This window comes from Bufo gargarizans, chromosome 8, assembly GCF_014858855.1.
Source record: "Bufo gargarizans isolate SCDJY-AF-19 chromosome 8, ASM1485885v1, whole genome shotgun sequence".
Classification (NCBI taxonomy): Eukaryota; Metazoa; Chordata; class Amphibia; order Anura; family Bufonidae; genus Bufo; species Bufo gargarizans.
The window spans coordinates 119,960,410-119,977,349 of NC_058087.1; positions in this window are offsets into that span (position 1 = coordinate 119,960,410).

Below are 16,940 nucleotides of genomic sequence, written 5' to 3' on the forward strand. Positions count from 1 at the left end.
GTGCTAGAGTCCCAACAGGCAAGACTTCGCTGTCATCATCAGGAGGATGAATCTCAATCTCCTCTTCTGCTCATCCACGCTGAACAGATGGAATTAAACTTCCATGGGTACTACCCTCTGTAGCGGAGGCAACCGTTTTCTGCTCCTCCTCCTCATCATCATCCAATTTGCACTGAGAAGACGAACTGAGGGTGGTCTGGCTATTATTCTGTGTAATGTCTTCCCCCATTTCCACCTCTTCCACATGCAAAGCATCGTGCTTAATTGTGAGCAGCGAGCGTTTGAGTAGACACAGAAGTGGGATGGTGACGCTGATAATAGCGTTATGGCAACTCTGTGTTGATTCCTCAAAGTTTCTTAAAACCTCACAGAGGTCAGATATCCATGCCCACTCCTCGCTTCTGAAGAGGAAGCTGACTGGAAAGGCAACGACAATATTGCAGCTGATATTCCACTACTGCCCTCTGCTGCTTACAAAGCCTGGTCAACATGTGGAACATGGAGTTCCAGTGCGTGCTCACGTCGCACAACAGTAGGTGAACTGGCAATTTCAAGCACTGCTGCAGCGTTGACAGACCGGCTGAAGCTGTCGATGACTTGCGGAAATGTGCACACATGCGGCGCACCTTCACCTGTAGCTCAGGCAAATTGGGGTAGGTTTTAAGAAACCGATGAACCACAAAGTTAAACACGTGGGCTAGGCATGGGATGTGTCTGAGCTTGCCGAGCTCCAAAGCCGCCACCAAGTTACGGCCATTATCAGACACAACCATGCCTGTTTCTAGGTTGAGTGGCAAGAGCCACAGGTCAGTCTGGTCTCTTATCCCCTGCCAAAGCTCTGCAGCGGTGTGCTGTTTGTCACCTAAGCAGCTGCCTGGTGACTGGTGCTGTAAGAGGATAATTCTGAGGTGGAAGTGTAGGAGGAGGAGGAGATATGGGTGTGGGAGCCACTAACGTAGGTGGTGGCACAAACCCTGATGGAATTAGGCCCCCTTGATGTTGGTAGCACCTGTGCCATCCCAGGGTATGACTCGCTCCCAGTAACTGTGTTGTTCAGGGCACGGGTGATGTTATGGGACACATGCTGGTGTAAGGCGGGCATGGCACACCATGAAAAATAGTGGCGGCTGGGGACTGCGTAACAAGGGATGGCCGCCAACATCAGGCTGCGGAAGACCTCAGTGTCTACAAGCCTAAATGGCAACATTTCCAGGGCCAGTAATTTGGAAAGTTGCGCATTTAATGCTATGGCCTGTGGGTGTGTGGCTGGGTATTTGTGCTTGCATTCAAATGCCTGGGGTAAGGACATTTGTACGCTGCGCTGGGACATGGAAGTGGATGTGGTCGCTGATGGTGCTTGCGAAGGTCCAGGGCGGGAGGCATCCGGGCATGCGCCTTTAACAGAGGATTGGCCAGCACGTAACACAGGGGAAGAGGAGGCAGTGGTGTAACCCGCAGACACAGATTGTGGACCCAGGAGTTCGGCCCACCTATTACAGTGCCTTGATGCCATGTGGTGGATAATGCTGGTGGTGCGGTTGCTAGTGTTCCCGCCCCTGTTCATTTTTGTATGGCACATGTTGCAAATTACAATTCTTTTGTCGTCCGCACTTTCCTCAAAAAAGCGCCAAAATCTTCTTGTGACTGTGGATGCTTAAGAGTTTGTCACAATATCTGTTCCTTTTCAAGCTTGCTTGGCGAGAGGGGCAAATCAGCAATCCAACTGACCACCTTGTCGCACTGGTCTGACTTCAAGAGTGGTGTCCTGCGCCGCCCTGCAAACTGGGACATGAAGCTAGGTATCGTGGATGATTTTTGAGTTTTTCTTGTGCTCTGGCAGCAGGCACAGTTTTTTAATGTGCCCAAGGCAATGGCCTTTGCATGCAACATCAGCCTCACGGCCACTTCCCTCTCCCTTACTTGTCGGGCATATTTATATCTGCACATTAAGGTCTGACAATATTAGAACCAAAATGGAGATTCACATTACCTTTAAGAGGCCAAACTCTCTGTTGGAATAAGCCAGAGAAGGAATGGTCACTGGCATACAATGTATATTGTTTTAAAAGTTATTGCCAACAGATGTGGTATCTTAGAGATTGTAATGGGTCTCACATGAACTGTCTTAACTACCGGGGTCATGAGAGGTTATTGCTTAAAAACACTGGTTTCTCTAAACATATCAGTCTGAGGAACAATGGGTGCTGCATGGCTAAGCCAGATCTAATAAGAGACATCCATAAAACACATCTGGTGTGGAATGGGTATCTTTTCGTATATATATATATATATATATATATATATATATTCCTGTGTGCATTTATTTAGCGTTTGAACTTGTTAATGATTCATATATACTATGCAATATTAATGTATTATAACCAATTAATAATATATCTTTTTGTATTGTATCTCACTAAGAGAATATAGAGAGCTAAGTTGTATGTTCTTAAAAGAATGATCTATTCAAAGGAGCTGATGGTATTTCAAACATCATTACTCAAATAGCTGTGACAATTAGGTGTATACAAACCAGGGCAAAAGCTAGAAGTTTATGGTTCTCTTATCTGACCATAAATAAGATGGTCTGTTGACTGTCAAAATGGATCCATGGTGTCTGGGAAAGTGATCCTAAAGTGTCGAAAAGAATACCTCCTAATTGATTTAAGTTGGGAGAGTCCAAAGGTTAAGAGGTGTAATAAAGCCGGATATATATGTTAATTCCAAAAATTGCTATATGATACAACAGTGCCATCAAGTGGTAGATGGGCAGAAGGAATGCCAATAAAATGACATCATACCCATGATTACCATACGTCACACCCACCTTATCTAATTGGAAATCCCTAATCCAAGAGGGGATGGGCATAGATAAGGATGAGGATATCTAATGCAGTTTTTGGGGAGAAAAAAGAAAAAAGATCACTTGAAAAATCACTTGAGACAAAGAAGACTGGAGCCAAACATCACTTGGAACTTCTGCAGGGAGAACACTTGGGAATTGATACATCAGCATCACTTCACACACCAGGAACATACCACAGGACGGGATAGATCTGAATCTTGGAAAGCTGGGTCCCTTCTAAAAGCTCTTTATCCCAAAGCAAGGGGTAATGTATACTCTATTTTATTTGCAGTAATTATAAATCGCTCCAATTGGCATATAGTTGAGACCCCATTATTAGTGGGTCAATAGTGTTAACATTAATTTTATGGGAAATTTTAATGAACGTGCACATCATTAGAATTCCTGTAATATTGTTATCAGAGTGGAATCTCTGATCGGATTTTTATTATCCGTAGTTAGGTCAACGGGCGTATTTATAAGGTGTCTCTTACTGCCATATTCTCTGATTGAGCATAAGGGATTTTCCACAGATTCATTTCTATTGTTTTTTTTGTTGTTGTTGTTGTTACATTATAATATTTTGATTACCAGTATATTAATCGGTAATAATTTGATAAAAAAAAGTAGTATTGTATTGTACTTAAGTCAGCCTGTAAACGGTGGAGCACCATCTTATGGTCAATTTTGATATTATCTTTGTATTCATTTGTATGCCATGTTTTCTGTTTGTATTTATAATAAATTATATTTTGTATAATTAATTGCACCCTGTTTCATTAGCTGCACAAATTAACTTTAGATCTCATCAATAAAAGAACTGGCGTTTATATGTCCGCCAATTAAATTTTTCATTTTTCATTTTCCATATTTCATAAAAATATTAAATCATAATTTTTCTATGATTTCATATCTTAGATGAAATAAATACCCAACATATCTGGAGGTCCCACCGAGATTGATTGAGATATTTCTATAACCAATTTGTGCAATTAGTGAAAATATTATTTAATCCTTATTGGCAAGTCAAATTGTTGTTGTTATTGATTATTGATTATAATCATGAGTGTAACAAACAGCGACCCAGGTAATGGCCAGGTTTTAGCAGATAGTCCCTCTGACCCAGACAAGATAATCTCTAAGGTTATCAATTATGTTTATTCCCGTTTGAAGATTGATAAAAATATAGATGAATGGACTAATGATCTGCAAATGAGAGCCTTTGAAGAACGTTGTGATGTATGGAAGTTAGGTGGCATGGTTGATAGATACCTGACCTATATGGATTTGGCAAATGATAATACCAAGAGGGACCAACACCTCTTATGTGCATTGCCACCTGTTTTGTATGCATTGTTGGCAGTCAGTACTCTTTCTAAAATTAGGTATGAGTCTATAATGGGTACAAAAATATATGTATCCAAAATGGAATCAGAACTAAAATCCGCAGAAGCGAAGGTCAAAGACTTAGAGTACAACCTTAGTCTCAGCCTTGACGCATACCAAAAGGCAAAAAGTGATTTAGAGGATTTATATCTCCAATATTCCAAAATTAAACAGACAGATGAATCAGCCCGTAATATAGTCAATGCTGAAAGGGATCCATCTAACGCTGTGAGATCTCCTGACCCTCCATTTCTTACTCCCCAATATCCAGACATGCCATCACATGCTTTTACAGCAGACCCCATTCAAAACACTCAGCAACCTGAAAGTGTTAGCATGATTAAACAGGAGGCATTAACCCAATTAGGTCGCGCATTCCAAACTGTAACCACCTTACTAGGTGTTGATATTATGGAAGCCCCTAGAAGTGTCTCTCCTCATACTCCCCTGGATAGACATGTTAGGGTTAGGGTTAAATCACCTGTGCGATATAAGTCTCATGAAAGTTGTGAAAGTGCATGTGAGTCTGACGGTCCTTCCATGGGCATTTGATGATAGATATCGTCATTATTTTACATCCTTTAAGGAGAGAGGAGTACTAGATTGGCCAAGTGTTTTGCATGAGGTTAAATTGGAATTCGGTCCATACCGAACCACTACTGCTGCAAAACGGGACATATATAGCCTTACGTGTAGACCCAATCAGAGTCCCCGTGAATTCCTCTCTGTCCTCAAAAATGCCTATGGGTTGGCATATAGATCCCCAAACTGGGAATCTGAAGAATTCAAGCAGTTATTCTATGATGCTATGCCAACCCAGATCAAACTTAACTTAGCCAGAGATCTGGATATTGATGCTCCCTTGGATAGGTTGGTGACGGCTGCCACCATGCTGTATAATATCAGTGAGTGCCATACAACAGGTGAGAGAAGGTTTAAAAATTCCCCAGAGCAAAGGGTAGCTGAAGCTAAGGTAAACCCTAACTTGGGATTTGAAAGCCAGCCACGAAGGTTCCCTCAGTCTACAGGACCTTCTCAACAAGCCCAGCAACAACAGGTAGGACCGCCCAAACAGACCAAACCCCTAAATAATAATGGATTAGAGGGGAATAATTCAGGTAATGGGAAGTCTAACTACCGTCCCTATTACAATTACGGTCCCCAGGGATATAGGCCCTATAACACTAGAAGTTACCAGGGTTATAGACGTTGGGATAATAGGCCCAGACAACAGAGGGAAGATAGGCAGGAATCCTTGAATTCACCCAGGAGTAGGTCACCTACCAATAACCAGGATGCCCAACAAAGCCAAAATGTACCCAAACCAAACAGGTTTGATCAGCTGGTAGAGCAAGTGGCCCAGCTGAGCAATATGGTAAATAAGTTGTCCCAGTTATCCCCAGAAAAACAGCCTAATCCTTTTTTAGGGGCAACTGCCGGTCCCAGCAATGTAACAGCATAAAGCAGATTGGGCCGGGTCAAAACCCAGGCCACTGTAAGGATATTAAATTGATTGTGGTAGAATCTGATGTGATTCCTAATTCTTTATTTCCTTGCAGTACCTCTGACCCTGAAATTAGGGCCAGGGGGGAAATGTCTAATATGTCATTTGTCTTGCAGTCTAATGATGTCAATTCAGTTGACCAAATGTCTGTTCCAGTGTGTAATCACATCGTCCCAGCATCTAGCCATGAGCCAGCTGTGATTTGTGATGTCACACAGCTTGTCCCAAAGGGGGGGGGGGCTAACGCTGCTCCTCCAGCTTGTCCTGGGAGACTCAGGAATGCAGAGGTCACGGAGCTGCAGAGAGGCCAACCTCTCAGACAGCAGATGGGTAAACATCCTAACTTTCTCTGTGATTTGTTGCAGGTGGATGGCCGATACTTTGTGGACATATATCTACAAAATGAACTTATCGGACCAATCAAAGGATTAATAGATACTGGATCACAAGCCACCATTTTATCTTACACCTATTTCAAACAAGTTTCAGATTTAACATCAAAGAAGCCACGATTAAGGTCATTTGATGGCTCTTTGATAAGTGTAGGTGGAAATGCCTTACAGGTAAAAGGAACATCCTGGTTGACATTTAAGATTGGCAAGAAGACAATTAGACATCCCACATTGATTGTGGATCTTCCATATGATCGGATGATCATAGGAATCGATTTATTAAAAAGATTGAGTCCCATAGTTGATTTCATTAATGAAGCAGTATGGACTCAGGTGAAGGCACCCATTGCCTATGAATACTCTTGCAATACACAAACACAACGCAATTGTCATGTGATTGAAGAGAAACCTAACTCTATTGAAGTGCATTTCAGGAACAATCAAATACCGGAGGTCACAATCCTGAAGAATGGTAAGCCCGAGGAAGATATCAATGGTGCTGCTCACACCATTACCATCCAGAGGGACAAAATCAAAAAGGTAACTCTGGATGATGATCTATTAACCATTTCTCTTGAAAGGGGGAATCACGAAGTCGTGGACCTGACCAGGCACATTCAATCGATGGTACGGATTGAAAAGGTCAATGACAATTTATTGATTCCTGTACAGGTAAACAATATAGCCCGGGTGAAATATGCCAAGTTGGATCTGAAATCCGAAGCGAGTTACATAAGCCTAGGACTTTTAAAACAGATCACTAACCCTAAAATGATTAAAAGTTCCTCTCCACAGGACCAATGGGTTCATGATCTGGATGGAGATTTCCAGAGTCATAATGTTGTTGCAAGATGTGTTTTATCTATCTCCATAGGAAGTAAAACTACGGAGCACGTTTTCATCGTGATAAATTAATCACGGTATCAAATGTATATAGGTAATGACCTTCTGCACCGATTTGCCATACAGATTGACATGGTAAATAACACCTTATGGTCCAGATTGCCGGGAAACCCAGAGGGGTTCCAGGATGAAGAACAAGCCTTACGATGGGGACAACAGATGCCCTATGCCGTAAGTATCATGGTTGCTGAGAAAGTTGAAATTCCTGAAGGATGCAAACCATTTCTTCTCCCCATTAAAGTAAAGAAGGGACAGAAGCTGAAGAACGCAGACGCGTTGATCTGTTTATCCAACCGAATGCAGCAACTCGGCCTAAAGGTAAAACCTACTCCACTGATAAACATCCATCAGGATCAGTTACACATGGTAATTCATAACATGGTTCCCCATAGCATTTCCCTACAAAAGGACACCGTAATTGGTTTAGCTATGGATTCGGAATACTACACGTTTGGATTCCAAAATGATGTTATTGGAATAATTCCTGATGAATACCTGACAGAGGAACAAACAGTGGAACAACATTTTTCCTCAACCCCTGAGGGGTTATTTAACATACACTCTGTTTATCCTTTCAGCTCTGAAGAAGGTACATGCCACATCGAAGAGTCATCATTCGTTTTCAACCACGAGATCGATGAAAAAGAGTATGAATCATACCAGCAAGGAAAGGATAAGGTACGCTACACCCAGAATGATCTAACTAGTGAGCTTGAAGAAGCTTATGAGTTAAGTCAGCCTGAGATTTTCCCAGAATTTCAGGAGCGGGTGGAAGAACAAATCTCCATGGCTGACGCATGCTCCGACGAGTCGAAGCGTCAATGGCTAAAGGAGCTCTTCACAGAGTTCCAGGAGATGTTTGCCAAGGATTCTTATGACTGTGGGGAAACAAACCTACACGTTACAAGAATCCAAACAGATCCCGATGCACCCCCTGTTTTTGTCAAACAATACCGACTTCCGCTGGCGGCTTACGAGTCACTATCGGAAATCGTCAAGAACTTGGAGGAAAGGGGTATCATCCGTCCAGTACACAGTTCATTCAATCATCCGATACTTGGAGTCCTCAAACCTAATGGTCAATTTTGTCTCTGCTCGGACCTAAGACAGTTGAACAAACGTGTTTATATGTCCGGATGGCCCGTGCCATATATTGACCAAAGTTTGGCACAAATACAAGGATCCAAAATCTTCACTGCCCTTGACTGTGCACAAGGATATTGGACGATTAAGATAGATGAAAGGGATCAGTACAAACTGGCCTTTACATTTGGCAAACGACAGTATGCATGGACCCGATTGCCCTTCGGGTACATAAATGCGGGCCATGAGTTTGCAGTGTTCATGCATAAGGCAATGCCTGATGCCGCTGAACGAGGTACCTTATCCTATGTGGATGACATCCTGATCAAAAGTACAACTTTTGAGGAACATATTCAGGAGTTGAGGCATGTACTAACCCAGCTGAGGAAAACAGGTGTAAAACTTTCTTTACAGAAGGCTCAATGGTGTCGGACCAAGGTTAATTTCCTAGGTCATGAAGTCACTGCGGATGGAATTAACCCACAGAAAAAGAAGGTGGAAGCAGTGACCAAGACAAAATCTCCTACAAATCTCAAGGAGTTGAGATCATTCCTGGGTATGATGAACTACTCACGTAAGTTCATAGATAATTATGCCGAAATTACAAAACCTCTTTTACAGTTGCTAAAGAAAGGAGTAAAATGGGAATGGAGCGAGCGTCATGAGCAAGCTGTAACTGAGCTCAAGGCCAAACTTATCCAGGCTCCATGCCTTGCTTATCCAGAAGGGGGAAAACCTTTCTTCGTGGAAACAGGTTTCACTGATAAAAGCATAAGTGCAGTTCTTTTCCAAAAACAGGAAAACCGAAACAAGATCATCGCCTATGCCAGCAAGTCATTGTCACCGGTAGAGGTAAAATTCAATAGCTGTGAAAAAGCATTATTGTCAACTGTATGGGCTTTGCAATATTTTAGGAGTTTTATCCAAGGCGAAAGGATCATTGTGGAGACCGCACACCAGCCACTGCAATACTTGCAGAGTGATCGTATAAGAGATGGAAACTTGTCAAACAGCAGGATAACCGCCTGGACAATGTCCTTAATGGGATGGCCATTGGAGATCAGGTACAAACAAAATAATAAGAACCCAGTTGCTCAGGGATTAGCAGAACTCCATGACTGTACCAATACGGAACGTAAAGGTGAGACAACGGAAAATGATTTCCTGGAAGAACAATCATCATCACCATATAAATCTTATGAAGAGGAGTACTGCAAATCGTTACCATGTGTGTACATAGACGGCTGTTCCTTCCATGCCGATGAAGGATCCGAACGTACATTGGTTGCAGGTATTGGAGTCGTGTGGAATAATACATTCCTAGATGTATCCGTTGGATACAAAATTGGTTCTAAAAGCAGCCAGGTTGCAGAACTTACTGCTGTGTACAAAGCCGTACAAATGGCTATCGAATATGATGTTAAGGAGTTTGTAATCATCACAGATTCTGATTATGTTCGTAACAGCTTTGTGGAGTACTTTCCCGGATGGAAAAGATCCAACATGATGAGAAGTAATAACAAGCCAGTAAAGCATGGTAAGATGTTTTGTAAAATTGATGAGATGGTTACCGTCCACAGTCTTATCATTTATTGGAAGAAGGTAAGAGGTCATTCAAAGTATCCAGGCATGGATAAAGAGGGGAATGACCTAGCAGATTCCCTTGCCAAGCAAGCAGCCATTGACGGAGAAGTCTTTGATGTTGACGACCTCATAGGAACTGTGCAAGTGGAAGCTATCACAAGGAGTCAGGCCCAAAAGGGAGCTGAAGCCAATGTGGCACAGTGGAGCCAAGATTCCCCTAGTGAGGATCTCATTGCGAGCCAAAAGGGGGATCCGATTATTGGTCTCTTTTATAAGTACATTGAGGATCCACACAACTGTCCCATAACCACGGAAGACTGTATGGACAAGGAGGAGTTACGAATTTTGATGAAAGGTAAGTCCCAATTCTCATTACAGGATGGATTACTGATAAGGACCTCGAAGAACGGTATCACACAATGGGTAGTACCTGCAGCATACCGAGGTCTGATGTTGCAACATGCACATGATGCCCCAACCGCTGGTCATCGAGGTGAGAAAATAACATACGAGTTACTACGGGACTACGCTTACTGGCCACATATGTTACAAGATATACAAACATATTGTTACGGATGTCTAATCTGCCCTCAATTCCAGCCACAAGGACCCACTCATCGGGCACCACTGATGAAAAGGGGGATGTCCATGCCATGGTCAGACATCCAAATTGACTTCATTGGACCAGTAACAACCTCATCAAAAGGAAACAAGTATATGTTAACCATAACTTGTCTGTTCACCAAATGGGTGGAATGTTTGCCCTGCAAAACATGCAGTTCAAGCGTATGTGCATCTCTGCTCATTAACCACGTATTTTCTAGATTTGGTCTTCCCCAGCGCATTGAATCCGATCGTGGAAGTCACTTCACCAGTGAGGTGATGACAAAGATGTGGGAAATCCTGGGGGTAAAGAGGAAGCTACATATAGCTTATCGACCAGCCTCTAGTGGTGGAGTAGAACGCTACAACCAGTCCATTGTAAACATCCTGAAAAAGTTTGTCAATGAATCTGGTAAGGACTGGGATGTCAAGTTGCCTTTAGTGCTTATGGCCATCAGAGCCACCCCAAGCGCAGCAACTAAGCTTTCTCCCTTCGAGATGATCACGGGAAGGAAGATGGTGTTACCCCAGCATTTACTTTACAGAACAACGGACCATAACTTGATCAATGCTACAACATCGCATCAGTATGTGGAAAATTTACGCAAGCACCTTCAGCATGCTTTTGCGTTTGCACAGAAGAATATAGAGAAAGCCGCAATGAGTGCTAAGACATACTACGATCTGAAGACTACACAGAAGGAGTATCACATTTCCGATCGGGTATATCTCTATAACTTCGCTCGGGATCAAGTGAAGGAGAGAAAATTCCTGCCTTCCTGGAAAGGTCCCTATGTCATCACTGACAAATTATCTCCAGTGGTCTACAAAATCAAAATCCCTAAGGGGGATGAGTTTATTGAAAAATGGGTGCACATTAATCAACTACGTGTTTGTCACCCTAGTGCGCGACTTCGAGAGATTGAAGGAGCTGGATGAAAAGAGGTGAAGAGACTTTACAATTCCAGCTAAAGACGGAAATAAGGATTGGTATCGTATGAACTAAAAAGTGTTATCTGTTATTGTACATCTTTAACTCATACTAACCCATCCTGATGTATGTTTCCTCTGTAACAAAATGTCTCCTAACTCACCTCTGAAACCAAAACTTTCTCTGTCCAAGAAAAGAACTTATGCCAATCAGAGGTATATGGTATTAGTAACTCTTTTCTTGCAGGATAACGTTGAAAAGTGTATGTACTCATATGTGTCATACAATATTTTAGGGGCGTAAGATATCATCAAAGATGATTGCCATTGTCTACGTCGTCCTGATCCTGGGGAAGGAGTTCCATGCTGAGCCGATTGCTGTGCCAAGTCCTTCATCCGGAATCATGCTACAGGACACCGCAGGGTTCATATTGACGAACAAGAGGATTCTATCACAGAAGATCGACATCAGCCTGGATCCTCATGTCTTCGTCGGAAAACAACTCAACGTGTCTGAGATCCTGTCGCCGGAGCTCCAATCCTGGTACCAGATGCACATCGGATATTTCCAAGAACGGATTACGCAGATCCTGAAGCAAGCAAGGAAGACCTTGACCAGAGAAGAGTTTTCTACAGACCAAAGCGATTCATGTTTTTGCAATCGTAGCCACCATAGTCTTTGGCGTAGTGGGCGCTGTTATTGCCACAAGTGTAACAGTCGCCAACTCCATCTCCATCAAGACATTGGAACTTGAAGTTGGTTCATTGAAAAGGAACCTATTAAACATTCATGTGGAGATGGAGAATCAAAACAAACCTTTATCGAACTTATATCCTGTTTTGCAGGATCTATAGGATGTTTGAATTTGTGTCCCATCCAAGTCATGCGTTAGATAAGGTTCTCCAGAAGAACTTATAAGCACTATAAGCCAAGTCTACGCATCAAAGAAAATATATGAAAAGCCCTTGATTACATTCCAAATGCATTCACATTTTATGGAATATTTTGGAATGAAGGGGGATTTGTCGGGCATATTTATATCTGCACATTAAGGTCTGACAATATTAGAACCAAAATGGAGATTCACATTACCTTTAAGAGGCCAAACTCTCTGTTGGAATAAGCCAGAGAAGGAATGGTCACTGGCATACAATGTATATTGTTTTAAAAGTTATTGTCAACAGATGTGGTATCTTAGAGATTGTAATGGGTCTCACATGAACTGTCTTAACTACCGGGGTCATGAGAGGTTATTGCTTAAAAACACTGGTTTCTCTAAACATATCAGTCTGAGGAACAATGGGTGCTGCATGGCTAAGCCAGATCTAATAAGAGACATCCATAAAACACATCTGGTGTGGAATGGGTATCTTTTCGTATATATATATATATATATATATATATATATTCCTGTGTGCATTTATTTAGCGTTTGAACTTGTTAATGATTCATATATACTATGCAATATTAATGTATTATAACCAATTAATAATATATCTTTTTGTATTGTATCTCACTAAGAGAATATAGAGAGCTAAGTTGTATGTTCTTAAAAGAATGATCTATTCAAAGGAGCTGATGGTATTTCAAACATCATTACTCAAATAGCTGTGACAATTAGGTGTATACAAACCAGGGCAAAAGCTAGAAGTTTATGGTTCTCTTATCTGACCATAAATAAGATGGTCTGTTGACTGTCAAAATGGATCCATGGTGTCTGGGAAAGTGATCCTAAAGTGTCGAAAAGAATACCTCCTAATTGATTTAAGTTGGGAGAGTCCAAAGGTTAAGAGGTGTAATAAAGCCGGATATATATGTTAATTCTAAAAATTGCTATATGATACAACAGTGCCATCAAGTGGTAGATGGGCAGAAGGAATGCCAATAAAATGACATCATACCCATGATTACCATACGTCACACCCACCTTATCTAATTGGAAATCCCTAATCCAAGAGGGGATGGGCATAGATAAGGATGAGGATATCTAAGGCAGTTTTTGGGGAGAAAAAAGAAAAAAGATCACTTGAAAAATCACTTGAGACAAAGAGGACTGGAGCCAAACATCACTTGGAACTTCTGCAGGGAGAACACTTGGGAATTGATACATCAGCATCACTTCACACACCAGGAACATACCACAGGACGGGATAGATCTGAATCTTGGAAAGCTGGGTCCCTTCTAAAAGCTCTTTATCCCAAAGCAAGGGGTAATGTATAATCTATTTTATTTGCAGTAATTATAAATCGCTCCAATTGGCATATAGTTGAGACCCCATTATTAGTGGGTCAATAGTGTTAACATTAATTTTATGGGAAATTTTAATGAACATGCACATCATTAGAATTCCTGTAATATTGTTATCAGAGTGGAATCTCTGATCGGATTTTTATTATCCGTAGTTAGGTCAACGGGTGTATTTATAAGGTGTCTCTTACTGCCATATTCTCTGATTGAGCATAAGGGATTTTCCACAGATTCATTTCTATTGTTTTTTTTTTGTTGTTGTTGTTACATTATAATATTTTGATTACCAGTATATTAATCGGTAATAATTTGATTAAAAAAAAGTAGTATTGTATTGTACTTAAGTCAGCCTGTAAACGGTGGAGCACCATCTTATGGTCAATTTTGATATTATCTTTGTATTCATTTGTATGCCATGTTTTCTGTTTGTATTTATAATAAATTATATTTTGTATAATTAATTGCACCCTGTTTCATTAGCTGCACAAATTAACTTTAGATCTCATCAATAAAAGAACTGGCGTTTATATGTCCGCCAATTAAATTTTTCATTTTTCATTTTCCATATTTCATAAAAATATTAAATCATAATTTTTCTATGATTTCATATCTTAGATGAAATAAATACCCGACATATCGCTCGCCTTCTTCATATTAAATGTTATATATGCTTGAAAGTATGTTACACGCACAGTAGCGTAGGATTTAGAAGTGTATGCGCAAAAAAATAAAAAATAAAAGGTATTTGGAATGTGGAAACGTCACACAGGAGAAATACCACAGATAATGTCGCTGATGTCACCAGCGACTAATAAAAAATTACAGGGAATGTCACAGGTATTTGGGATGTGGAAAGTCACATAGGAGAAATACCACAGATAAGGTCGTTGATGTCACCAGCAACTAATAAAAAATTGCAGGGAATGTCACAGGTATTTGGGATGTGGAAACGTCACACAGGAGATGTACCCTAGATAATGTCAATGTCCGCAGCGGACACCGTCTACGGAAAAAGTACACTGGATGTCACAGAGATTTTCGGGATGCGCACATGTACACAAGAGTGCAGATAATGTCGCTGATGTCAGCAGCCACTAATATAAAATTACAGGGAATGTCACAGGTATTTGGCATGTGGAAACGTTACACAGGAGAAATACTGCAGATAATGTCGCTGATGTCAGCAGCAGCTAATATAAAATTACAGGTAATGTCACAGGTATTTGGGATGTGGAAACGTCACATAGGAGAAATACCGCAGATAATGTTGCTGATGTCACCAGCGGCTAATAAAAAATTACATAGAATGTAATTTGGGATGTGGAAATTAATATACATAAAAAAAAGGAAAAAAGAAAGAAGAAAATGCCTACCATTCTCTGCTGTACTTCTTGGGTGTCCGCGTTTCCGATTTATTGTGTGCCCCTATAAATAAAAAAGGAGATAAGTGATTAATGGTATTTAAAAAGCATAGAAAATGGTCAAATAAAGAAAAGTTACGCTTTTTTTCAGGACTATAATACTCCTGTCATGCCCCCATTAGAGAAGGTGACTCCTTGAAATGAGCTATGAGCTTTTCTAACCTTATAGATATATCAATACTATCAATAATTATATAGATTATGACACCATCCAATAAATAGCAGTGGGGACTGTAACCTACACATATAAGATTTATTTTTGGGTCTTTTAACACCTATATATGATTTGATTATGGATATGATTTCCTCCTATATCCTTTTGTTTATAGAATACTTCCCATAAATAATTCTTCACATGAAGCACTATCAAGATATATTTATTATTATTTATTATTTATCTATTTATGATAGAATCGGGAACATATCTTGCAAAGCTGATACGCATGCGCAATCTCTCAGGTTCCACTCTTCGGAGGTTTGGATGCTGTCTGATCTGTAGACAGCTCTCCATAATGCAGCAGGAAATAGCATTTTTGAAATATGAGATTTGTAAATTAACTGTTAAACAAACTCAGACTGGGAATGTTGCAATGTCACTGCTACAGAGGCCCCCTAGAAATGGAAGATGGGTTACTACAGGTTCTGGTACACTTAGAGTTGTTCATAGAAGACATGTCCCACAGTCTGTGGCTCTCCATAATTAATTTGCAGCACTTTCAGAACACAAGAGCAACATGGAGGATGGCTCAGGCACAGTGGGTGAGGAACAATCATCTCCCATGCCTAAAGTATGCAAGACTGCAGCCAAAGACAAAAAGGATAAGGTGAGGACTGATAGTAAGCAGCTGTTGGTGGGCGATTCTATCATAAGAGGTGTGAAGTTTGAGTAAAATGGTTTTGTGAGATGTCTCCCTGGTGCTACCGCTAGCAGGGACAGATGACGCATCCTTAATATTGTTAGGCAAGGAAAGAAGGAAAGGGAGGTGGATGTTATTGTCCATCTTGGGACAAATGATCTGGCTTGCAATGAGGTTTCAAAGGGGAAGGAAGCTTTTCACACACTTGGAAATGATATAGGGGAGGTTGCATTTATATTGGGCAGACTAGATGGGCCAAACGGTTCTTATCTGCCGACACATTCTATGTTTCTATGTCTCCTGTAAAGGAGAGAGAAACTTTATAAGCGGGTGCGCATAGAGAGAGAGAGATGATGACATTGCTGGAAGGAAGGACCCCGACAAGCAGGTAAGCCTGATAGAGATCCTGATAGGGCTATGCAGCAATCAACAACATGTAGGAAAGGATGTGATAGGTCATGCAAATGACTGTAAGGCATACCGAGGAGTTAAATAGTGATCTCCGCCCCCAACACATGTACCTGCAATCATCCTCTGAAGACGCTGGGTTACCAGCGAAACATGTCGGGATGTAGGGATTTTGTGTACGTGTGTGAACGTTTTTAATACAGCGGCAGTCAGGCAGGGAGCTCCCTCAAAGGAGAGAAAATTGTCAGTAAGATAACAGTTGTAATTGGATGCCTGATTGTCCAAACACATTAACCCACTGATGCCCAGAAGTGTGCCGAGTAAGGAAACTTACAGCAGTACAGAGCTAAATAAAGGTCCCACAAATTGACAGTGATATAGTAGATGCAATTAGATGCTAGAGTGTGCACCGTGGCAGCAAGTGCTTAAAAGACATTAACACATTGATATCCAGGATACTGCTGTGTAGGCAGACTTGTAAAAGGGCTTTGAGTATGGAGCAATAATAAGCCTGACACCCCTGATAATCTTAAAATGTCACAGTTTGTTCTGTATGTTACAATTCTGAACAAAGAATTTTAAGAATTATACAAATAAAAGTGAAGTTTTAATTCTAATAGCACATGTTAAACAGATGTAGATAGGTCTAAAGGACATTCATTTTTTTCAGTGGGACTATAATAGTACTCGTCATACATGTGCTAAGAGGTCTTTTTCAATCAGATAAACTCCTCACCTGAGACTGCACGTGAGACCTGCTGTGGGGACGACACCA